Consider the following 26,141-nt stretch of genomic DNA (forward strand, 5'->3'; position numbering starts at 1 on the left):
TTGAGTTTGATGGGGGGTTATACCTATATCATGGTGAGCATGGTTACACACCATGCGAACCACCAAGCTGGTGAGCATGGTTATACACCATGGGAACCACTCAAGCCACCTCATGGCGCACTCCCTAAGTCGCCTTCTTGGTGCACCACCACAAGCTTCTACATCGGTCCGGCATGACCCCGTAAACTGTCCCGACATTGATTCCGGTCAGCTTTTACAACGGTCCAACATGACCCCGTAAACTGTCTTCTACATCGGTCCGACATGACCCCATAAACTGTCTTCTACATCGGTCTGACACGACCACACAGTGTCTGCTATAACGGTCCGACATGACCCCGTAAACTGTCTTCTACACCGGTCCGACATGACCCCATAAACTGTCTGCCATAACCATACAGTCTTCTACAACGGTCTGACACGACCATACAGTGTCTCCTATCCTATTTTATTTGTCAGTTTATTTTTCTATTTTGTTACTCTCTTCAAACTCAAGTTGGTTTGTGCCTATCCTCCTTGAGTTTGAGGGGGGCTGTTAGTGCATTATATTGTTAGTGTATTCTATGTTGTTATTAGCTGTAAAGTGTGTCCTAGCTGATCATGATGTCTTTGCTTTCGGTTGCTTTTGGGTGCATTGTTTGTAAACTTCTCCTTTATAAGGAGCTCCTGAACCATTGTACAAAATACATTCAATACATAAATCAATATACATAATTTATTCTCTCTGTATCTCTCTCTATCAATTTATCTTACAATGGGAAAGAAGTCTGTTAAGTACTGTGGTAGTCTTTTCTCTCCTCACTATCATACGCACATTTTGAATTTGTGCTTTTCGTTTTGTTTTTGTGTGACTCACTGATTCGCGTTGTGAGATTAGGTCGACGTGTTCACTGAGTTGCCGTTCAAAGGAAACCCAGCGGCGGTATGCTTGTTGGAGGAGGAGAGAGACGAGGAGTGGTTGCAAGCAGTTGCTAGTGAGTTCAACATTTCCGAGACCTGTTACTTGACTCGGATCACTAAGTCTGAGTCGGAGACTTAAGACTCATCCAACTCAACTACAAACCCTCGGTTCCACCTCCGATGGTTCACTCCAGTCGCCGAGGTCAGTGGAAGATTGAAAAAACTGAACTGTTTCTTTTCTGATTTGATCCGTTTGGTTGCTGAGAAATTACTGGAAAAAAGCAAAGGAAAACGTAACACTGAATATTTTAACTTGGCAGCTTAAATTACTTGCAATTTGATTGATTGATTGATATTTTAGTCAAATTGAGAGTCGTGTTTGAATAGCTAAGTTCATGGGAGTGAGTAATTTAATCTGGACAAAGAATTTATGAAAGAATAAACTAATAACGGAGATGATCAATAATCTCGTGAGGGTGTTTATCATGCAAGATGAAATCAATAATCCGGAAGCAACAATGATGATTATGTACGTTGGTTTTGCAATGAATCATGAGAACCCAATTTGCCAACTATTTATAAACATCTTGACAACCTTTGCCAAGAGTCATCACCTTTTGGAAATAGACACATGTTTCCGTAATGCTATGAAGTATTGTGTCTTTTTGTGTTTAAATTCAAACACTAATACACTCCAGATTATTCTATTCCCTTGCAGGAAGTTTCATAGATCACCATATGTAGGTTATGATTCAGTGTGAGAGAGTCCACCATATTATGGTGTGATCATCTCTCATACCTTTATCTTTCACTTGATCATATTATAATATTAGTGATAAAGCCTGAGTTGGACATGTTTACCTTGATACCAAAATTTTTCCTTATACCAACTTTCATCTATGAATTTACCTCATAAATTGATGTCCGATTGTGACTTGGCCATACGTGCGCATGTTTTTGCCACCAATCTAACCGTATCCATACGAATGTGTTCTCCCACTGACAACACACTCCAAATGACTTCAATTCACTATATTTCAAGTGAATGACATCAATTTTCAATGTTGGGTTCATAGTCCATACCCAATCACCATTGACGACTTCAGCCGTACACATTTCTCATGTGTCTTGACCTGCGCTGAAATTTTTTTTTAAGTACTTCTAAGGCCCATTCCTGAAAGTTTTTCTTAACACACCTTATCCGTGACTTTTTGCTGGTCAAGAAGACAACATCATATAGTCAGCATGTTGCATATAATGGACTTTACATCTTATGCTAATTATGATGTTCGTTCCTTGTCAGTTCCTCTACCTTATTACCTGAACAAACACATGTTTCCATGTAAGATAGAATTGCATAACATCGATTATCCAGGCGTCCCCAGAGTCATCCGACTATGCCCTTTGTAGAGGGTTAGAAATTAAACCTCAAATTAAGTATGGGCCTAAGTGCTGAGGTCGGCCTTCTGAGAGGAATAGGAATGAAAAAAGAGCAAGGGCTAAAGCCCAAGGGAAGTGGGCCAACAGTGGGCCAAAGCAGGTCTGACCCGGCAAGGGTCCAAAACAAACTCCACGAAGGAAAATGCCTAAGTCAAGTTGCAGAGGCAACACATGCAACGGTCAAGTTGCTGAGGTAACACTTGTAGTGGTCAAGTTGCAAAGGCACTTTGCCTCTACATCGCCATTCCCCAATAATGTCGGTTCAGCCGCCATTTGAAGTTGCTGAGGGAAAGAGAAAGCCGAAGCAATTAAGTTGCAGAGGCGACACTTGCGACGGCTACGTTGCGGAGACACTTTGTCTTAGCGCCACCATTCCAAGTATTGTCGGTATCGCTGACATTCTAAGTATTGTCATTTCCGCTGCCACTTGGAGTTGCTAAGGGAAGGAGAAAACCAAAGCAACTAAGTTGCAGAGGCATTACTTGTAGTGCCCAAGTTGCAGAGGCACTTTGTCAGCGTCGCCATTTCCAATATTGTCTGTTTTGCCATTTGAACTTGCCGTGGAAAATGACTGCCACAGCAACTACAGCCGCCGCAACCAACTTGCGGAGGGAACATCCCGCCAAGGTGATAGTAGCCTTTGGGAAAAGCTTCCTCTCTGCAAGTAAAGGCTAATGCTTGGCACTGATAGCAGGCCCCAAAGTTCATTACCTTGGCGCTGATAGTAGGCCTCAAGACTTACTGGTTGGAGTTGATAGCAGGCTTAGAGATACCAGCTTACCGCGGCAACCCCGCAAATATGGGAGCAGGGCGCGAGGGACTCTCTTTCCATTTACCCAGGTCACGAACCTGCCTTAGTCGCACATGCAGGACTAAGGAAGCCCCCTTGGGCTTGGTACTAAGGCACAGTATGGCTGATAGCAGGCTTAGCTATGGCCTTCGCCCTGGGAAGCTGAAGAGTTTGTGGTTAGGTGGCTAAGGGTGGAGGCTTCGCAGAGGTGAACACAAACATGGCTGATAGCAAGCTATGGAGTCTTGAGAATGCATGTACTGGCTAAATAGACCTGAGAAGGCAAGTGCAACAGCAAGGTTTACTGCTACAAGTGCACTTGCTGAGGTTCGAGCTGAGAAGGCAAGTGCAACAGCAAACACTTCCGCCGCAACTGCACTTGTTGATAGGGGTGCAACTCGGGCGGGCTCAACCCGAGCAACCCGAGCCCAGCCTGAGCTTTTTTAGGGCTTGGGCAACTATATCTTGTAATCTGGACGGGCTTGGGCAGATTTTTGATGCCCGAATTGCAATTCGGGCCGGGCTTGGGCAGAACCAATGGCCAACCCGAGCAACCCGAACCCGAATTCAATTTAATATATTATATAAATTATATAATATATAATATATAATATATATATATAATTTAATAAATTATGTAATATATATAAATTAAGTAAAAGAGTTAGTCTTAATTTTTATTTTTATTTTTATTTTTTGGTTAGTCTTCTATTAAGTAAAAGAGTTAGTCTTAATTTTTATTTTTTTATTTTTTTTTGGTTAGTTTTCTACCATTAGATTAGCATCTTTTATGTCTACCCTTAGATCTACCTACAGGTTTCTGAACTCAGGCAATTCGGGCAACCTGAGTTCAAAATACAAAGCTTGGGCCGGGCTTGGGCAACAATGTTCGGGTTCATGGTCGGGCTTGGGCGGGCTTGGGCAGTGCCAAATACAATTCGGGTCGAGCTTGGGCAGACCCCCAACTCGACCGAACCCGCCCGAGTTGCACCCTTACTTGTTGAGGCTCAAAAGGGAGTTGTAGCGCCAAACACTCTCGTCGCAACTACACTTGCTGAGGCTTAAAAAGGTAGTTGTGGAGGCAAACAGTTAGTACACAGTACATGCACAGGGACACGTGGCACCTTCAGCCTTGTGGCTCAAGGCAGAATATTCCATATGATCCTCTAGGATACATGTCTTCTCTCTATTTGGTCACTTAGTGTCCTCTTGGTATCAAGGAAAAGCCTATAAATAGGACCCATTTCCCAAGGTTCAAGAAGAGGAATTTTGGGAGATTTGGGGAAGATGTTACCCATTTGTGCACTGCTATACATTTCTTCTTGAGCTATTTGCTTTACCCTCACCCAGTTGCACACTCTCCAACTCCCAGACAGTTGTTGTTGCTCATTCTTCAACCACTTCCACCATTGTTGGACCATTAGCATAGTTTTGCCTCTCTAAACACCTTCTTAACATCAAACCCCCCTACACCCTTATATAAATAGCCAAACCATCTAGCTAGACATTTTCAATCCCATATTAGCTACATGTTCTTTGAATTTTTCTAGAGACAACCCTTTGGTCATAGGGTCGGCCACCATCTCTTCTGAGGGTATCTCCACTATATCTTGAATATAGTGATAACTTACATCAATATGTTTTCCTTTAGAGCTATTCACTCCAATTTTTATTAATGAGATGGTGAACTGATTGTCACAAAACATATTGATCGGTTTGGCAGGTATACCTAATTGTAAACTGTCAACAAATCGTTTTATCCAGACCGCATTACTAACGGTTGTGCTGCAAGCTATGTATTCAGCTTCCATAATGTATTTTGCAACCAAACTCTGTTTCTTACTTAACCAAGAAATTTCCCTTTCACCAAACAAGAACACATGACCACTAATAGATTTTCTATCATCTATCTCCGACATAATCCGCTTCAGTGTATCATTTTATGTCTACATCACACAAACCAAAACATAATTTCAAATTCTTAGTGCTTTTTAAATATCTGAATATTCTTTTGACAGCATGCAAATGTTTCTTACCTGGATTGGATTGAAATCTACTTACCAATCTGACTGCATAACAAATGTTAGGTCTTGTGCTTGTCATAACATACATTAGGCTACCTACTGCCTAAGCATATAAGACATCTCTCATTTTCTCAATTTCAGACTTAGTTTGAGGACTCATACTTTTACTAAGACTTTGTCCCTTGCAAACAAGTGTGCTTAAAGAATTACAATTATCCATTTTAAATCTTTTGAACATATTGTCGATATATTTTTCTTGATCTAGATATAATAACTTCGAATTTCTATATCTTGAAATTCTAATTCCTAGAACATAGGTTGCAAGACCCATGTCTTTCATTTCAAATCTAGATGCCAATAAAGTTTTGGTTTTTATAATCATATCTGGAAAATTGCTTGCTAACAATATGTCATCCACATATAAAGACAATATTGCTAACTTATCATCATTTTTTCAAATATAAACACAATGATCTATTGGACTCACAACATAGCCCATTTGTAAAATAACTTGGTAGAATTTCAAGTACCATTGTCTTGACAATTGTTTGAGTCCATACAAGGATCTTTTTAGCTTGTAGACTTTATCCTCATTGCCTTGGATCTGGAAACTATCAGGTTGCATCATATAAATTTCTTCTTTTAATTCTCCATTGAGAAAAGCTGTTTTAACATCTACTTGATGCAATTCTAAATCCAACTTGGCTACTACAGCCATTAGAATCCTTATTGGGGCAAATTTTGCAACAAGAGAATATGTATCCACAAAGTCTACTCCAGGTTGTTGTGTGAATCCCTTGGCTACTAGTCTTACCTTGTATTTTTCCAAACTTCCATCTACTTTGAATTTCTTTCTAAGAACCCATTTGCAACCAATGGCTTTTCTTCCATTCGGGAGATCGGTTAATTCTCAAACATCATTTTTCTTGATTGAGTCAAGTTTTCCATTCATTGCCTCAAGCCATTGTGTAGCGTCACTGCTACTCATTGTTTCATTATAAACTAGTAGGATTATCTACTAAGTTATTAGGTTCTTCACCTTGAAAAACATAATCATCTTTCAAAAATATAGATAAACGTCTTGCTCTCTTACTCCCACTTATCTTAGGATTCGAAACAGGTAACACAACGTCATGTAGTTGTCTTTTCCTTCCACTATTAGGAGGTTTTAGGAGAATAGGTGGTGCTGGTGACAAAAAGGGAAGAAAAGAATCCTGAGATACTTCGAAGAGTAGTTCAATTTGTTCAATAAGAGTAACAAGATCAGTGGATTCAAGAAAAATATCATCTCTACTTTCTATTAATCCACGTTTGGGATAGTAAAAATGATAACCACTCCCATTTTTAACATAGCCAATAAACTTGCATTTCCAAGTTTTATTTCCCAATTTATCCTTTAAAAGTTTGGGAATAAGTACATGTGCTTTACATCCCCAAACTTTGAGATTTAGAATATTAGGTTTAGTACCATTCCAATATTCATAAGGAGTTAGAGGTTTGGCTTTTGTTTCAACTCTATTTAATATGTACGCAGCGTTAGACAAGGCTTCCCCCTAAAAATGAATAGGCAGATCAGCATGAGCCATCATAGACGTTATCATTTCCATTAGAGTATGATTTCGTCTTTCTGCAACCCCATTTTGTTGTGGTGTGTATGGCATTATAAACAAAGGTTTTATGCCATTGTCCTTGCAGAAAGAATCCATAGCTTCATATTCGCCACGTCTATCATTATTCAAGTTTTTAATGGACCGACCAAGTTGTTTTTCTACCTCTAATTTATATTCCTTAAACTTTTCAATTACCTCTGATTTATGTTTAAGAAGGTAGATATGTCCATATCTTGAATAATCATCAGTGAAAGTAATAAAGTATTCCATGCCTCGATGAGTTTTAGTTCTGAAAGGGCCACAAATGAATTACTTCAAGTAATTCCGATGATTTCCAATGTTTTAAAAATGGCTTGCTAGTCATTTTTCCTTTAATACATGGTTTACATGTATCAAAATCATTTGAACACACTTTAGGCAATAGGCCACTTTTAAACATTCGAGACATTTATTTTTATTAATTTGACCTAATCTTAGATGCCATAAATAAGAACTATTACTGGTAGAAACATACAAATTATCATAAATACAAACTTTATTATTATCAATAAGAAAAGAGTACATGTCATTCACTCTCACATCTTTCACTAATACATTTCCTTTCTTAATCAACTCTGTGTTAAACCTAAAATTAATCTCAAAACCCTTTTGGGTTAATACTGGAATTGAAATTAAATTTCGGCGAATGCTTGGTACATAAAGCACATCATAAAGCACAATGGAAGTTCCATTAATAGAGAATTGATAGTTGTCGATGCCCAAAACATCACTGTAAGACTTGTTGCCCATATAGATTCTATGTTCACCAATCTTATTTTCAGTAAACTCCATGAACATGTCTTTGTTTTGCACAATATGTCTAGTTGCAGCAGAATCAATCCACCATGAATTTGATGAAGGTTCAAGTACCATTACTTCAAAAACTATCATGGCAATGGGATTATGATCCTTTTTTTGCTTGTTCTGAGGACAAGTGGCTTTGATATGACCTTTTTGAATGCAATTGCAACATAGGCCAGCCTGATTCTTGTGACGTTGTTGTTTTTGCCATCCTTGCTGCTTCTTCCTTTCTTTCTAGAACCCCTTCTTCCATTTTTTCTTGAAAGAAATAGTCTTTCTCTTGTTGAATGGTGTGTGGGAATTATTCTATAATTATAGTGAAGATTGCGCCATCAACAAGTTAGAAGACAATCCTTCTTTACTTCTTCACTTCATTCTTTCTTATTCCAAAACTTAGAGTATAGACAATGTCACCATTGAAATCCCTCGTCCGCTATGAGTTAAAGATGTGACAACATGATCCCAAGACAATGGATGACTATTAAGTATGGTAGTTAGTTGCTTCTTGTCTGACAAAGGGTGATCAGCGTTGGATAATTCTTTAGCAATTAATTCCATTTGATTAACATGATCATCAACACTATCATTGGTGGTGTTTGGGAAGTTTGTGGGTTGGGTTTTTATTTTTTATTTTTTACACTAAAAGACAAACTTTTTGCAAAACCAAAAAAAAAAAAAAAAAAAAAAATCTAAACAAAATATCACATAATCATTTCACTTTTTCTCTCACAAACATCACATCCAACCACAAAAAAATCCAACTATCTTCCCAAACACCAAAATTTTTTTATCCAATAATATCCTACAACTAAAAAAACCTACATAAAAACCCACTTCCCAAACACCCACATTATCACTCATACGAGTGTTATTCTATTTGTCCAAGAGCAATTGTATTTGAGTGTCTGATTGAACTCCATACTTACTTTTTAGTGCTTCCATCAATTGTTTTGTAATTTCATGTTCTTCAAATAGCGGAATAATGTTGTCTTTCATATTGTGTAACATGATTGCCTTTGCTATTGCATCATCCTCTAACTACTTGTTTTGAAACCAATTAGAATTATCATCTAGTTTATAAGTGGATAAAGTGTGCAATGTTTTTTCATGTGTAAGAAGATAAGAAATGTGACGTTTCCATGATCAGAAATTATTTTCATTAAGCATCTTAATTCTTAAAGCATAATAACATTTTTAATTGCCATGTAAATATATATATATGTGCGTGTGTGTGTTTTACTAAAATAAAATAAAATGTTAATGGACTTGGTCTTGAAACTTAACCCCATAGCCAAAAATAAATATATAAAAAACGGTGTCGGAAACCCAGTAGGCTAGGCTTTGCTTTAGGCACAAGACAAGGCTTAAGTTTTGAAAATTGGCTAAATGACTTAACCTCCTTATTTTTCAAAATTAACAACAACAGTATTTATTATTATTTTTTCGTCTTCTTCTCCGGTGATGAGGTCGAAAACTAAAGTCTAAAAATGGTTTTTGTAGGATCAATTTGCTGCATTTTCACAACAAAATTCACTATCATGCTCGAAAAATGATAGCAATGATGGTTAAGCACAGTAATGATCGAAAAATGATTTATAAAATATTCTCCACCAATAGCATTCGAATTCAGTTTCGGCAAGTGTTCTTCTATTGTCTTCACACAAAATAACTTCCTTGGGGTACACTATTGGATTAATTATGTACTGATAGTGATCGAATAACTGAATGGAAGTCACCAAAGCAAAACACAAGTTTTCAATTTGTTCTCTAAATTTTGGACAAAATAAATTTTGAAAAATTTCTCTCCTATGGATTATAATTCAATACTTGCGTACTCAGTTTAACACTGCTCTAATACTACTGAAGGAATAAGCTAATAACGGTGATGATCGATAATCCCGTGAGGGTGTTTATCACGCAAAATGGAATCAATAATCCGGAGGCAACAATGATGTTTATGTACGTTGGTTTTGCAATGAATGATGAGAACCCAATTTGCCAACTATTTATAAACATCTTGACAACCTTTGCCAAGAGTCATCATCTTTTGGAAATAGACACAATGCTTCCATAATGCTATGAAGCATTGTGTCTTTTTGTGTTTAAATTCAAACACCAAAACACTCCAGATTATTCTATTCCCTTGCGGAAAGGTTCATAGATCACCATATGTAGGTCATGATTCAGTGTGAGAGAGTCCACCATATTATGGTGTGATTACCTCTCATACCTTTAATTTATGGCTTCTTGCATGTTAAACTTTGTGGTCATGCAACCTTGGCAGCTGCACACTTTCTATTCACTTCTGGTTTGGTAAATTCTGATAAAATTGAGTTTCTGACACTATCGGGAGTTTTGACTGCTAAAAGAGTTCCAGAAGCTCAAAAAAAGGGCAAATTGGAAGATTGATATTTAATTGAGTAGGATTTTCCAGTAGTTCCACTTACTGAATTTGACTCTGCTGAGGTTCCATCTATTTCTAATGCACTAAGTGGTGCTTCTGTGATTGAATTAAAGAAGACAACTACTGCAGAAGACCTCTTTGTATGCATTCTTTACTTATTTAGTATTATTCATAGTTATGCAACCTCCTATTTTTTGTATGCATTCTTAAAAATGTACAAAGTGGATTATCAAATATAAAACCTCTTTGTATGCATTCTTAAAAATGTACAGAGTGGATTATCAAATATAGAACTTGTGCCAGGCTCAACGGGCGGATTGGACAGCCAAGTGAGAGAATCCAGGTTCAAAATGAATAAGAATTATCCTAATTTTTGTTTACATTGATTTCTCTGGCAACAAAAGCAAATTAATTGTATTAAGATGAGATAGTAATAAGATGAACAAGATAAAAGTTATATAAATATACAAATCTCAGAGGGTAATTTATGCGAAGAGTTTGGGCCGAGCTAAGTCCATTTATCTTAGACATTGAGACGAACTATGGGCCGAAGTAAATGTTTGGATAGCACAGTCCTGGATCATCTAGGCATCAAGTTGGTTAGAGATTGGTCGCCAGGGGCCTGACCTAGCTATCCCAGGCTAAATCTTGTAGAGGACCAAGGTGTTAGTAGGGAGGAGGACCGAGCTAAAGGTAGCTCTGCAGGGCGCCACGTCACCGTTAGGACTACTATGGTTGTGACAACCCCACCACGTATAATAATTAGCATCTAATTAATTAAGGAGATTTAAATTTTAATTGCCCATTATTCTGATTTAATTTGGGATTTATGAAAGTTGTGGAGACTGATTCATATATGATTCTATTGAGGATTTATTTTGGAATTAGAAATTGAAAGTCTAAACGGTTCAAGAGAGTATAAATGGTGAATCGAATTATTTTAATTTCGAATATCGGACCATACCGGAGTTTAATTAAATATTCGATTCAGATTTATAAATTTGAGATTTGATTAATTGGGTCCAAATTGGAGTTAATTAAGTTGTACGAATTAGGAATTAAGATTATTATGAATTAAATTTATGTATGAGGTGTTCAATTGAGTATGTAATTTATTGACGAAGATTTTGAGTTTGATTTGAAATTGAAAGCCTTATTGATGTGAGAAACCAAAATTGAGGATGAAAATAAGTTTAATTTAATATTTGGAGTCTTTTGAGAGTTTGATTAAAAATCTGATTCAGAATGACAAATCTTAATATAATTAATTGGGCTCTAAAGAAAGTCAAATTAGATAAATTAAATTATGTGGGATTTATGATTAGTTATGATTAATTTAATTATGTGTTAATTAAGATTTATTAAGAATAAGAGTTATTTAATTAAATTAATCTTAACCATAAATTAAATTGTAGAATGATTTAGAGTTTGAGAATATATGTGGGTGTGTATACTTAGAAGTATGTGTATGTGTGTGTGCAAAGAAATTTGAGTGTGTGCACGTGTGCTATGTGTTGCCACCAAGAAGAGGTGTGCATGTGTGTATATGTTCAAGGGTTTGTGTAAGACCTATTTGGTGCTCTGCTGAGAGCATTTCAAAAGAAAGAGAGTGAATTCAAGAGTGTAGAGAGAGAGAACCGAGACAGAAAGAGAAGAGCAAAAGGACAAAAAACAGAGGAAGTTAGAGAAAGTGAAATTGGGAAGAAGGCTCAAGAATTCAACAACATTAGGTAAATATTTATCTTAATTCTTGTGGATAATTTAGTTATAAGTTGAAATTAAGAAAGTTATGGAATCATTCTCATGAATTTTGTATGAAATTGGGTTTTGAGTAAGAAATTAAGTTAGGTTCATGGTTGTGAAAATTAATTTGAACAAATTAATTGTTTTTGGTTTGATTTTGTAGTATTTTCTTATAATACTCGAGATTAAGAAGGATTTGGGATTCTATTCATGGAATTAGAAGGAAATTGAGTTTTAAACATGAAATGGGTTACATGCATGTTTACGGTTATGGAAATAATTGTAAGAATTCTTCAAATTGAGCTTGGGTTTGGAAACCTTGATACATATGAAATGTATATTTGCATGCACCATGAGTTTTGAAAGAATTTTAGCCATGCAAGTTTATTATGCATTTGATTTTGAAGAAAAAGTTTTGAAAACATTGAGTTCATGACAAGGGTTTAATCATGAAGTTAAATAAGGTTTTGGTTTTTGTTTTGAAACCTATAAATTGGTTTGATTTTAATCTCTAATCCATGCATGTAATGTAATTTAAAAGTTTTATTCAATTTGAACATGTTTTGGAATATATTTAGTTAGTTTTATTTGAATTACATATATGCAATGTTTGCTAGGAAAATTGAAAAAAAAAATGAAGAATTGAAACTAAGATCAAGTTTATGAAGTTTAATTATAAATTAATTATTTTGGGTTTAAATTGAAAATTTATTGTTAAATTAAGCTCCATAAATTACATGCAACAAAGATTTATTGAAGATTGACGATGGCTCACAATTATTTTTGTGTTTTGATGAAATTTTGCATGAGTTTTGAACATGAAATTAGGTTTTAAAAGCTTAATTTATGTTTTAGAATTTATGAGTTTGAAATTGGGTTTGATATGGAGAAAATGAATTAAATCTAAATTAGACAAATTAAGAAAGAAATTATAATTTGAATTTGACAATCAAGAATTAGTTTGATCTTAATTTGAATTTCATATATGTAGATATTTTTCTAAGAGCCTTATAGCTTTAATTTCATATTTTGTAAGAAAAAAGAAAAGTTTTGAATCATTATATTCATGGAGTTATAGCTTTAATCTTGACAAATTAAGGAGGTTTTTGCATTAAGATTTGGAAATTAAAGAACGAATAGAAATAACTGAACGAACAAGTAACGAATAAACTGAATAGGTTTAAGAACCGACTGAATGAATTGAACATGTTTTGAGATATTGTGCTTGAATGTGTTTGTGTAGGTTAGACGCCACACTGTGATCACGTGTTTCAAAGAGCCAATTGTGAGTAACAATGTTATAAAGCTATGTTTAATTATAATTATTTTCTAATTGATTGACTGTACTACTTTCTGAAATGATATTGTTTATTGAATGAATGTTGTCCTACTTTTGTAAATTGTACTCGTGGCATTCATAGCAACTGACTGTTACTACTACTGCTACTGTTACTGTTACTGTTACTGCTACTATTACAGAGATCTCTGTCAGTTCTAACTCTTGGAACTACTATTCACTGTATTTATGGCCATCAAATGACTGTTCGGTCTTTAAGACCTACTGCACTGTTCTGCTATTGGATGTACCACGTATGACTGCTATGATTTCCAAATGACTGATATGTTATGAGAGATACTGATTGAGAAAATGATTTACTGATGAAATTGACTGTTTCAATTACTATAAGGATATCATTCATAACCCCTTTACACAGTTGTTATTCACTGGGCTCTAGCTCATTATTTTATATTTATATGTACGTGATGAAGTGCAAGCGAACTTAGTGGCGTCAACCTAAACTCTGTTTTGTCAAACCAACTTCTGTGCCTCACTTTGAGGTTCCTACTGAGACAAGCTTCAAGGTTTCATGGGTGGTTTAGAGTTCACCCTTTTGTTTTGAACGTCCTGTGACTAGTTCTGAATGTTTTCATATCTAAAGTTAAGACTGGTTTTGTTAATGGGATTTAATCTCTAATTATGTTGTGTTTTTGTACATAAGCTTGATGCTTGGACTGATGTGTATATACATATATGAAAGTTGTTTTGTTACATTTAAGTCCTCACAGCTCATTAGACATTATCTTTTATTATTTACAAGCTTCTGCTAGCCCCTATTATTGTATTACTGAGAAGCAAGACTTTGGTAATCTCGGATTACTGGTCGGTCATGAAGCTAAACCTATAGGGGCGGGTTTGTGTCATGACATAGTGGTATCAGAGCATGAGTTAATAACTCACACATGTGTCCATTGAGCTTTAGAATGTCGAGAACGAATTTAAATTTCATGCATATAGTAAGTATGTAAGAAGTTATGCATTCAGAAATATGTATATATGCTTGTGTGTAATACATTTAAGTATTGAAACTAAGAATTAAGAGCTACTATGGAATTGTGATAATTATAAGGAAATCAGGATGTGTTTACTACGTAGTAATAAGGCTAAAGCTAAGAATTATTGTGGAATTTCTAATGTTATAAGGGAATCAAAATTTTTGGCTTGAACATTAGTGAGTACAAGTATGTTGATTTGAGGAAACATGGTATTATGAGGAAATTAGAATCTTTAATGGAAGCCATGAAAGCTATACGGGTTATATGTCAAATTAGGCTATGAGAATATTTGGGAAATTGAGGAATTTGATGATCAATGAAATATGTAGAACTATGGTAATTGAGGATAAGAAAATTATTTGATATGTGAGGTGTTATAATTTGTTGGGGAACCTATCATGTGAAATGTTAAACCGTAGAGTCTCATGCCTTTGTTGAATAACCTTGAAAGTCCGATTAGAATCACGTTTGGCCAGCGTAGCTTCGAATCGGAAATTCTTAATAAATTCCATGGGAATAAATCGGTTACCTTACCAGTGTCCTTATATGCCTATATGTGTATGGTTACTCATATGTGATATGTGTTTTGTGTTATATTCTAAGTTAGTTGATATTAACCCAAGTGTTATCAACCATCGTTTTGTGTTTAACCCTTCTCTTCTAACATTAGGAAAATATGGTGAAAAGTAAACACGAAATAGAAGTTGAGACTTTGGCAGAACGATGAACAAAGTAGAAGAAGTACTTGAGGGAGTAATGAAAGCTATGCAACAATACTACGACAAGCCGCAAGATCAAAAGAAAAAGTTAAGTGTGAAGTTAAAGAAGGAGCCAAAGGAAAAGCCTAAGAAATTTGTGATAGGAGAGTCAAGCAATTCTAAGCAAAGTAGTAAGTTTCATTCATTATGTTCAACATGTCACAAGCGACATAGCAGGTTGTGTCATCGACTTACCGGAGCATGTTTCAAGTATGGGAAGATGGGGCATCTAGTAGAAGACTATTATAAAGCCTAGGAGAAAACTCAAATGATTTAATTGGTTAAAGGTTAGTACTTAACTATAAATTAGGAAATTATTAGGGATGCTTTACATGCATGTATAGAAATTTGAAATTAAAATTTTATATATGTGACTTTCTTTGAATTGGTCCTAATCTATATTTGATGAATTAGAACCCATCAATTTGACTATTCGAAACTCAACCTGAGATTGCTAAGGATTATTAGAATATCGCTAAGACTTAAGCTGAATAAAAGACTAAACGATTTAAGCTAATGAAAATTTTCCTACTTAGTATCCGAATAAGTAAGACTCAATTTACTGAATGTTTTCATATCTGAAGTTAAGACTAGTTTTGTTAATAGGATTTAATCCCTAATTATGTTGTATTTTTGTACATAAGCTTGATGCTTGGACTGATATGTATATACATATATGAAAGTCGTTTTGTTACATTTAGGTCCTCACAGCTCATTGGACGTTATATTTTATTATTTACAAGCTTTCGCCAGCCCCTATTAGTGTATTACTGAGAAGCAGGCCTTTGGTAATCTCGGATTACTGGTCGGTCATGACGATAAACCTATAGGGACGGGTTTTGGTCATAACAATGGTGCTGTCTAAAGCAGCACCGAGCCATGTAAGCTCGGTTGTGTGTGGTACCAGCCGAGGTAAGAGTTGCAACCATTTCACTTGCTTGGCAGTGAGTAGGGTGTTATCAGGATAGGCATTATCTTTGGGAGTGTGATTCCTAAGAGGACTCTACTAAGGAGAGTTAGAATCCTACTAGGATTGTGCCAGGCGGAATCTATAAAAGCTCATGATAGGAACTATGCAAAGGTATCACAATTCTTACTGCCACATACACAGGACTTTTGTTTCTATTGTCTATTTTGCTGACTTAGGCATCGGAGAGGTTTCTGGCACATACCTGCCGGTTAGCTCACATTGGTGTTTTCAGGTAGTAAAGCGACGACGTTTGGAGGAGTTCAAACTTGATCAATAGGATTATATGAGAATATTATTCTGTGCTCTTACAATTGGCGCCGTCTGTGGGATGCTTTACAGGGAGCAAACCTTTTGATCAAGTTTTTCTTCGATTAATTCCACTATCGCATAATGAAGACTTGCCATATTCTGCTATCAATGGGCAAACCCTAGAAGGGGGTAGGAGGAGCGAAGGTTTGCCTTTTGTCCCGCCCATGACAGAATTGGATCTCCAGCGACGGAACCCACAGAGAGACACGCGAGAAAGACGAGGATCAAGTCCACGCCGCTCTCAATGCCCTGATAGACAAAGGCAGAGGATGGATCCTCAGGTTTTGGAAGATCGCGTAAGGAAGAAAGACAAAATGATAAGAAGAATGGCAGCTGACATGGAGACTATGAAGCGCTAGATAAAAGGAAAAGGGGTGGTAGAAAAAGAGATGGGCAAAAGCAGAACGCACTCTCGCCACACAGGAGATCGTGACAGGCAAGTCACACCATCTCAGACTGAAAGCAGAAGCCTCAAGACAGCCGACCCGCAGTCAAGAACCTCTAGGACTCGTTACTCTAGGTCTAAGAGAACAAGGATTGAAAGGTCTTGGATGGAGGGAAGCAGTTATCAGCCCTTGTATACGCACCAAACGACATCTAGGCACACAGAGTTGCCTAGGTCGGCAGACCTGAGGACAGTGCTAGAAGAAGGGAAGACACTCAAGCATGCGACCTCCGAAGGGTCTCTACTTTGTAGGGTCTCTACTCAACACATGAAAGTGTTGAGGTTGGAATGCCAGTACCGTGCCATACTTACGAGTCGGCAGACAAAGCGTTAGCAAGGTTGCAAAGCTCGCCATTCGTTCCAGCAATTGAGAATGCACCGTTACCCTTGGGCTTCTATCAGCCCAAGTTCACCACTTATGAGGGGAAGTCAGACCCCTACATGCACTTGAGCCACTTTCGCCAAGTCATGGCTGTATACCGACGGAATGAGGCTCTAATGTGTATCTTGTTTCCTTCAAGCCTAGGCGACCTGGGCTTGACATGGTTTGAAAGATTGCCAGAAGGCAACATAGCTTTATGGGCATAACTCGCAGAGGCGTTTGTTACCAGGTTTAAGACGAACACCAAGACACTGGTGGAGATAGACCAACTACTCTCCATCGACATGGGCGAGAAAGAAACACTAAAATCTTACAATAACCGGTATTAGGAGACTTTTAATCAGATTGGAGATTGCCCCACAAACTTAGCTATCGCACAATACAAATAGGGTTTACTGACGGGCAATAAATTGAGTGACTCAATGACAATAACACCACTTCTCACAATGGAAGCCCTAATGGAGAGAGTGCATCAGCATATCAGGGTAGATGAAGATAGCGCTCGCGCCAAGACACAATTCAGCATAACAGCGATGTTGGACAAAAAGCCCATGGCAAAGGTCAACACAATTGGCCGTGATGACCAATCGAACAAGAATGGTCGAGGTAGGCGACCAAGCGGTGAGGACATCCAGGCAAAGAGGTTGAGAGTCCGCACCGCCATCACCATGGTGTTCAATAAACCTATCTACCAAATTCTTAGTGAGGTACACGATAAGCCCTTTGTTCGGAGGCCAGCCAAGTTGGGAGAAGCGCAAAAGGGTTACGACACTATGTACCGGTGCACCTTCCATGATGAAGTGGGGCACCGAACTGAAAATTGTACGCCCTTAAGGTAGCATCTGGAAGAGTTAGTGGCCGCAAGCCACCTGGACCAATATATTGAGGGAGGAGCTTAGCCAGCCCCCCAGAACCGTGACAGACTAGATGGGATGCCAGTCGACGGTCTACCCTAAGGCATAATCAATGTGATACATGGGATCATCAAGCCTGAACAAGTATGTGAGCTCAGAGGGATGATAAAGAAGGCTGAGCACATAAAAGAGGTACTGACTGCACAACCTACCATGAAAAAGGAAAAAAACGGAGGCAACAAATGTCATCACTTTCTCTGACAAGGACTTAGCACGGTTACAAAGCCCTCACAATGACGCACTAGTAGTTACTCTACGCGTCAAGAATTTCGACATCAAGTGGATCCTGATAGACCAAGGGAGCTCATGCGAGATAATGTACTATGAAATCTTCAAGCAACTCAAATTGGAGGACAAAGATTTAGCACCCGCAACATCTCCTTTAGTCGACTTCAACTCAATGCCAGAATGGCCAGTTAGCAAGATAACTCTGCTAGTCAAAGTAGGAACAATGACAAAACAAGTGGAATTTTGGGTATTAAAAGTCCTATCCACTTACAACATAATCTTGGAAAGAGCATGGTTGCACGCCATGCGAGCGGTAGCATCAACCTACCACCAGGTGTTATGGTTCTCCAACGAAGCCAAAATGGTTAAAGAACTCCTAGGAGACCAAATCATGTCCAAGCAATGCTTCGTGATAGTGAACGGCAATCGAGCTGCCAAAGGGTTCATTCAAATGGTGGAGGAGCTAGAAAGCAACAAGTTGTTCACAGACGTCAGCAAGGCGGCCGAACAAAAGGCAGTAGAACATCTGGTGAAGGTCAAAATAGACGAGAAGATCCCAGAAAAGTTCTTTTTGCTCGGTTCATCTTTGTCCAGCACCGAGAGAATAGAGATCATGAAATTTTTGATCTCTAACATCGAGGTGTTCGCTTGGACGTTGTACGATATGCCTAGCATTGACCCAAAATTCATCTATCATTAACTCAATGTCCACCCAACCGCCAGACCAATTATATAGTGAACTCGCCGATCGGCACTTCACCACACCAAGGTAGTGGCTGAGGAAGTGGGAAACTTGCTAGAAGCAGGGGCAATCAGGGAGGTTCATTATCCGTGGTGGATCTCCAACACCGTGGTGGTGCCAAAAAAGAACGGCAAGTGGCGTGTTTGCGTAGACTACAAAACAGTCAATAGAGCGAGCCCAAAAGACAGTTTTCCTCTACCACGAATAGACTAACTGGTGGACTTAACTGTAGGTCACAATCGACTTAGCTTTCTCGATACGTATTGTGGTTACCATCAGATTGCTATGCATGAACCTGACCAGGAGGTCATATCGTTCACAACACCCAGAGGATTGTATTGTTACAAGGTCGTGCCCTTTGGCCTAAAAAATACAGGGGGGACATTCCAACAAATGATCACCAAAATGTTCGAGCCATTATTAGATAGAACAATGGAATCTTACACAGACAACATGGTGGTCAAAAGCAAGAATGAAGGAGACCATCTCAAAGACTTAGCTGAAATGTTTCAAATTTTAAAAACCCACAAATTACGGCTGAGTGCATCCAAGTATGCATTTGTCGCGGGGTCAGGAAAATTTCTGGGTCCAATCGGGGTATAGAAGCCGATCCGTCTCAAATCAAAGCCATTCAAGATCTCGAGAGGCCCAACACAGTGAAGGAGGTACAGCATTTCACTGGCCTAGCAGCCATGCTAAACCAGTTCATAAATCAGTCGTCAGACAGATGTCAACCATTCTTCCAGGCACTAAAGGCCAAGTTTGAGTGGGATAAAGAGTGTGACCATGCTCTGGAAAGCTTGAAGGAATACATGACCTCTCCGCTGTTGTTGCTAACCCCAATAATGGGAGAGGAACTTTTTCTATACTTAGCAGTTTCCTAGCATGCAGTTAGCGAGTATTGGTATGTACTGAAGGAGTACAACACTTGCCTATCTTTTACATTAGCAAAACGTTACTGGACACGAAAATGAGGTATTTTCCGTTAGAGAAGTTAGCCTTAGCTTTAATGATGGCTTCAAGAAAATTATCGTACTACTTTCATACCCACACCGTGATCATCCTAACGGTCTTCTCCTTAAAAGCCTTGTTTGAAAGGGCGAACTTTTCTGGGTGAATTCTGAAGTGAGCCATGGAGTTAGGGCAGTTTAACATTAAGTTTCAACCAAGAACCGTAATAAAGGCCCAAGCTTTGGTAGACTTCATGCCGAGTTTTCACCAGGCAATCATCATGTTTGCCTAATCGACTTAACCGAGGCAACCAAGCAAATGAGGGAGAATGCCGTAGGGATAGCGCAGCCCCTGTAGCAGGATGCTCAATTGCATAGCAAACCATTCAGCCCTACAGAAAGGAAAGAAGGAACAGACCGCACTACTACAAGCAAGGACTCGCCCAAAAGTAAAGTCCTAAGACAGTCAGACAGTAAGGATCAAAACCTAATGACGGAAAACGACTTAGAAGAAAACATCATCAACGCCCCTAATCCCAAGACATCATCAGATCCCTCAACTTGCTGGAAGCTGTTCATAGGAGAAATATGAAAGCTCTTCATGGATGGAGCATCCGACAGGCACAGTGCAAGACTCGGCATAGTTCTCATCTCACCAGATGGCTTGACCATTGAACAGACAATCAACCTTGGATTTTTAGCATCCAACAACGAGGCGGAGTATGAAGCATTATTAGCTAGTTTGAAATCAGCAATTGTCAACCAAATTTCGGGTGACTACAAAGCCAATGATGATAGAATGGCCAAGTATCAAGAGTTGGTTAGAAAGGAGCTCATGAAATTTGAAGTGGTTAGGATAGAGCAAATTGGCCGAGAGGCAAATAAAAGCAAATGAGCTGGCCAGTTTTGCGTCAATGGCAGATGCATCTATCATGCACCCATTGTTACTAGACTTCTTGCCAAGACCAAGTATTGAAAAGCCTGAAGCGGCCAAAGCATGTTGCGCCGATCTAGGTCCTTTATGGATGGACCCCATCATAATGTTTTTAAAAGACGACATTTTACCTGAAGAAAAGAAGGAAGCCAACAAAATTCGTGCCAAATCACAGCGGTTTTGGCTTTCCCTATCCCTGTCGTTGTACAAGAAATCCTTCACAGGTCCATACTTGATATGTGTCCATCCTAGCAAGGATGAGGCATTCTTGTTTGAAATTCACGAAGACGTGTGTGAGAGTCATCAAAGAGGGCAATCCCTGGCCTACCGAGCTATTTCACAAGGGTATTGGTGGCCATACATACAAGCGGATGCAGAGAAGTACGTCAAGAAGTGTAAGAAATGTCAAAAGTTCGCACATCAAATACATCAACCAGCCAGAGAGCTCCTACCTTTGACCAGCCCTTGGCCCTTTGTAATGTGGGGCTTGGATATAGTAGGACCACTCCCAACAGTACCAAGAAATAGGAAGTTCTTTCTCGCGGCAACGGACTACTTCACAAAGTGGGTGGAGGCAGAAACACTCACATTCATCAAAGAAAAAGACGTCAAGAAGTTTGTTTGGCAGAACATCATAATCTAGTTTGGAATTTCGAAGGCTTTGATATCTAACAACGACACTCAGTTTGATGGAAAAATCTTTAAGGGTTTTTGCAAAGAATACAAGATAGAATTTTATAACTTTACACCGGTCTACCCCCCAAGTTTCCAACAAGGTAGTCTTAGATGGTCTGAAAAAGAGGCTGGAAAAAGCAAAAGGCAAATAGGCTGAGGAACTTCCCCACGTCTTATGGGCTTACCGAACTACACCTCGACAATCAACTAGCGAAACACTTTTTTCCTTGGCTTATGGCATAGAGGCAGTATTCCCTCTGAAAGTTGGCTTTCCCACCATTAGAAATGAAAATTTTGATTCAGACTTGAATGGAGAGGCTATAGCCCTAGAATTAGACCTTGTAGAAGAAAGAAAAGAAAGGGCATTGATACACATTATCTCGTATCAACAGGAGTTGTCTAGGAAATATAATAAAGTGGTGCACCCAAGGCAATTCAAGATTGGAGATTAAGTACTGCGCAAAGTAATGGAAAACACTTTGGTGCCTGGAGATGGCAAATTGGGACCTAATTGGGAAGGACCATACAGCGTGATTGGTTTGGGAGGAAATTGGGTATATCACCTGGAAGATGTAGACGGCCGAGCTATTCCAAGGCCATGGAACATAGTCAATCTCAAAGTATTTTATTTTTAGCTCTTTCTTAAAAGCTTGTAATTTTTCTTTTTGATATTCAATAAAGCAAGTAGACACTTTTTCTGTAAAAATTCTTTTCTCTGTTTGTAAAATTATTTGTACTCATTGCCTGACTGGGGGATAATTAAGAAGGTTGGCCGGTTTGACCAATAATTTGTATTCTTTAGCCGAGATAAGGATAAAGACTTAAGAAGGTTGGCAAGTTTGACCAATAGTTTGCACTCTTTAGCCGAGATAAGGATTTAGGCTTAAGAAGGTTGGCAGGTTTGATCAACACTCTTTTCATTCTTTAGCTAAGATAAGGATCAAGGCTTAAGAAAGTTGACAGGTTTGACCAACAGTTTTCATTCTTTAGCCGAGATAAGGATCAAGGCTTAAGAAGGTTGACAGGTTTGACCAACAGTTTTCATTCTTTAGTTGAGATAAGGATCAAGGCTCAAGATGGTTGACAGGCTTGACTAACACTTTTTTCATTCTTTAGTCGAGATAAGGATCTAGGCTTAAGAAGGTTGGCAGGTTTGACCAACAGTTTGCATTTTTTAGCCAAGATAAGGATCTAGACTTAAGAAGGTTGGCAGGTTTAACCAACACTCTTTTCATTCTTTAGCTGAAATAAGGATCAAGGCTTAAGAAGGTTGGCAGGTGTGACAAACAGTTTTCATTCTTTTGCTGAGATAAGGATCTAGGCTCAACAAGGTTAGCAGGTTTGACTAGCACTTTTTTCATTCTTTAGCCGAGATAAGGATCTAGGCTTAAGAAAGTTGGCAGGTTTGACTACATTTTCATTCTTTAGCCAAGATAAGGATCTAGGCTTAAGAAGGTTGGCAGATTTGACCAATAGTTTGCACTCTCTAGCCGAGATAAGGATTTAGGCTAAAAGAGGGTTGACAAGTGTGACCAACAGGTTTTTTCTTTAGCTAAGATAATCTAGCCTAAAAGAGGGTTGACAGGTGTGACCAATAGGTTTTTTCTTTAGCCGAGATAATCTAGGCTAAAAGAGGGTTGGCAGGTGTGACCAACAGGTTTTTTCTTTAGCCGAGATATCTATCTCGGCTAAGAAAGGTTGGTAGGATAAAGCAAAGCTGGTGAGCCCGGCCACGTATGCAGTTAAAAAAATACAACTACAATAAAGAAAAAGTGCAATGACCGAGCAAGAAGCACAAATTTTTTTTCATTGATTGAAAGGTGATTACAAGAGATAGGACTTATATCCCGGTTAAATAGAAAAGAAAAAAAGAAAAACAAAGGTTGAAAAGAGTCAAGTTCCACCATGGTCAGGCAAAAAGGTCATCTAGCTTCGCATCTAGGTCGACATGGACCTCACCAATTGGTAGGTCGGCCCTAGTTTCACCTTCTCGTGTTAGATCAGTCACAGCCGCTCCGTCAGTCAGATTCAGCACTGCTTGGCTGGGCAAATCTGCCCGAGCTAGCAATGGAGCCTGGCGACCGAGGTCAATATCGGCGGGAGGAACGTTGGCTGGATTTGGGATCTCCTCCTCCGCATCTGCTTCCAAATTAAGGAACTTCTGCTGGACAGCATTTGCATAGTCCATTATATAACCCGGTATAAAGTGAGAATGAGGATTTAGGAACACTTCGGAGTCGTGCAATTGACCGAGCTTGTCGGTCGCAGCCTTCCAGTTGCACTTAAAGAATATGTCTTTAGCCGCTTCGCATTGTTAGACATAGGTTTCTTCACCCTCCTTGACACCACAGTCCTCTGCATCCTCCATCTTCTTCTGCGGCTCCTTTATTTCGGCGTCCTTTTTCTTCCCTGGCTTGGCAAGGTCATGCAGATGCCAGTCTTTTTTCTCAGCTAGGGCTTTTTGCTTCTCCGCCTTAGCCGCACTTATCTGCTTGGCTAGTTTCTCATTCTCGACATTTAGCTCGGTCAGAGAAGCCTTCAAGACCTTTAGATTGGCGTCTTTCGTTTTCATCTCGGTGACAACTGCCTTAGTTGCTTTTTGCAATTCAATAACACGTTGGTGGGCAGTGTGATTTTTCTGAATGGCCTACAAAGCATATGAAGAGGTAAGTTCAACCGCACTAGGAGACTGTAAAAAGTAGCAGTTATATTGAAATTTCATACTTTACCAGAATCATCGACTTGGTGGCAAACCGAATTGCCTTTAGCTTGGTCAAGTGGTCGTGTTTTTCCATGTCAGCTGGAAGGCACAAGCTTTTGGATAGACCAAAGGCCAACAGGTGGCATTTTTCGATGGTCACTGAATTGGTTGTGGACATAGCATGGCCTTTGAAAGTCACAGCTGGAGCCTACGTTGAAGGAGAAAAACTAGCACGGCCGGGGTGGCCTCTCCCTTGACAAGGATGGCTTACTGGTAGCTCGGTTTCAGGCAGCTCGACTTCTTCATCCACCAACCGCTATAGTTGAGAGGCCACAGTGCGTGGCCTCTTGCTGGGCCAGGATGAAGTAGCTTGGGTAGAAAGCAGGGCAACAACGGTTTCTACGGTCTGACCGGTGGTAGTTTGCTCGGTCTGGACCTCGACGTTTGAGACAGATGCCTGTTCGGTGATTAAAGCTCGGACGGCTCTCTTCTTAGCCATCTCTTGTTCTTCGGTGAGAGGGATTAAGTTGACTTGGGAAATGGTGGGGTCTGGCTCAGGTGAGCACTGTAAAAGGAAATCAGTTACTCTGGTCTTCCTTTTACCACTATAGCAGTAGGTCGATTGCACATCAAGCAGTTCGGCCCAGTCTCTATGCTGATATCGTAGCGCAGCTCGGAGTGCGGCCTAGTTTGCGTATGCATAAGTGGATTTAAGCTGGTTTAAATCTGTAAAAGGGGCAAACTTGCACGGGTTAGCACGGCATGTGATACGATAGCAAAAAGGATTAAAATCAGACTATCCTTACCGGTTGTTCCTTTGTTCCAGTTAATGTTGTAGCCCGGTATCTGGACTTCCTAGTCTTCAAAATTTCTTAACATCTAGAGAAATTCGTCATCATTTAGGTCTTTGTCCGGTGTTTTCTTGACAATTTTCTTTCGGTCTTTTTTTATTCTAAGGTAATAAACCTAGCCGTCGTCATTCTGGCAAAGTGAATATTGGTGGAACAGTTCGGCCAAACCGAGATTGAGGCCAAAGCGATGATTTAGCTCGGCTATCTTGTTGATAATCCTATAGATGTTGGTTGATAATTGAGTGGGGCATAGCCTGCTTTGTCTAAGGAACTCGCAGATTAATGGTTGGACTAGGAACCAAAGTCTCCCCTCTACGATGGACACCATGGTGAAAGGAACAAAACTTGGGTTACGCCATGGCGTGGTGTCTATCTTGGCCAAGGAAAGGTGGACATTGTCTGATATGTGGTAATCCCTTCGGAATTCAACCATGGCACTAGGCGAGTTCACCAGAAAGCGGTATTTGCCCATTATCTTAAAATTACTATGTTAAAAAAGTTTACACAACGGCCTAGCATGGCTCTGGTATGGACTTTCGTTAGCTCGGTTGAGCAAAAGAGCCCAGGGGCAAAGTGCAAGGTGTACCTGGCAAACCTAGTCAAGTCTACAAAGTGAAAATAAAAAGGTGTTATGCCCAGGTGATAAACCGAGCTAAGTAAATAGTCAATACTAAAAAACCCTAGCTCGGCATTGGCGGGTCACGTGCCATGCTTAGTTTGGTCAGGGAACAGAACCGGCTTAAGGTTTAGATCGGTCCTAAACCGAGGTTATTTCAGTACAGTTTAGGGGGAAGTACGGGATTATAGCCCGGTTGTTGAGTAAGGCATTTCTAGTTCGGTCAAAAGCCAGCCTAAAGGTCGCAAACAGGTTTTTATTTCGGTCGCAGTACGATTTTGGATTAAAAACACGGTTCTAGACTAGTTCAAGTTCCAGCCAACATGTTTTCAAGTTTGAGCATGGAGTTTTGAGTTTTTTTTACATTGGTTCAGTCTTTAATGTATATAACACGCATATCTAGTGTTAAAATGTTATTCTTTAGAAATAAATAGAAGTATATCAGTAGAGAAGAGAAGGAGGCATGGGCAACTTACGGATTTAGGGCGTGAAAACAAAATCCAATCGACAGAGGGAGCACCAGCAAAAAGGCAAGCAAGATAGGCGATTTAGATGCTTGGGTTAGGACTTGAGCGTAGGAG

General features: G+C 39.0%; 1 pseudogene; it reads left to right on the forward strand.

Moving 5' to 3' along the window:
• Positions 1-9: 9 nt before the first annotated feature.
• On the forward strand, positions 10-10,144 carry LOC145806885 (uncharacterized; annotated as a pseudogene).
• Positions 10,145-26,141: the final 15,997 nt, after the last annotated feature.

This window comes from Camellia sinensis, chromosome 14 (assembly GCF_055761805.1).
Source record: "Camellia sinensis isolate YWXY chromosome 14, ASM5576180v1, whole genome shotgun sequence".
Taxonomy (NCBI): domain Eukaryota; kingdom Viridiplantae; phylum Streptophyta; class Magnoliopsida; order Ericales; family Theaceae; genus Camellia; species Camellia sinensis.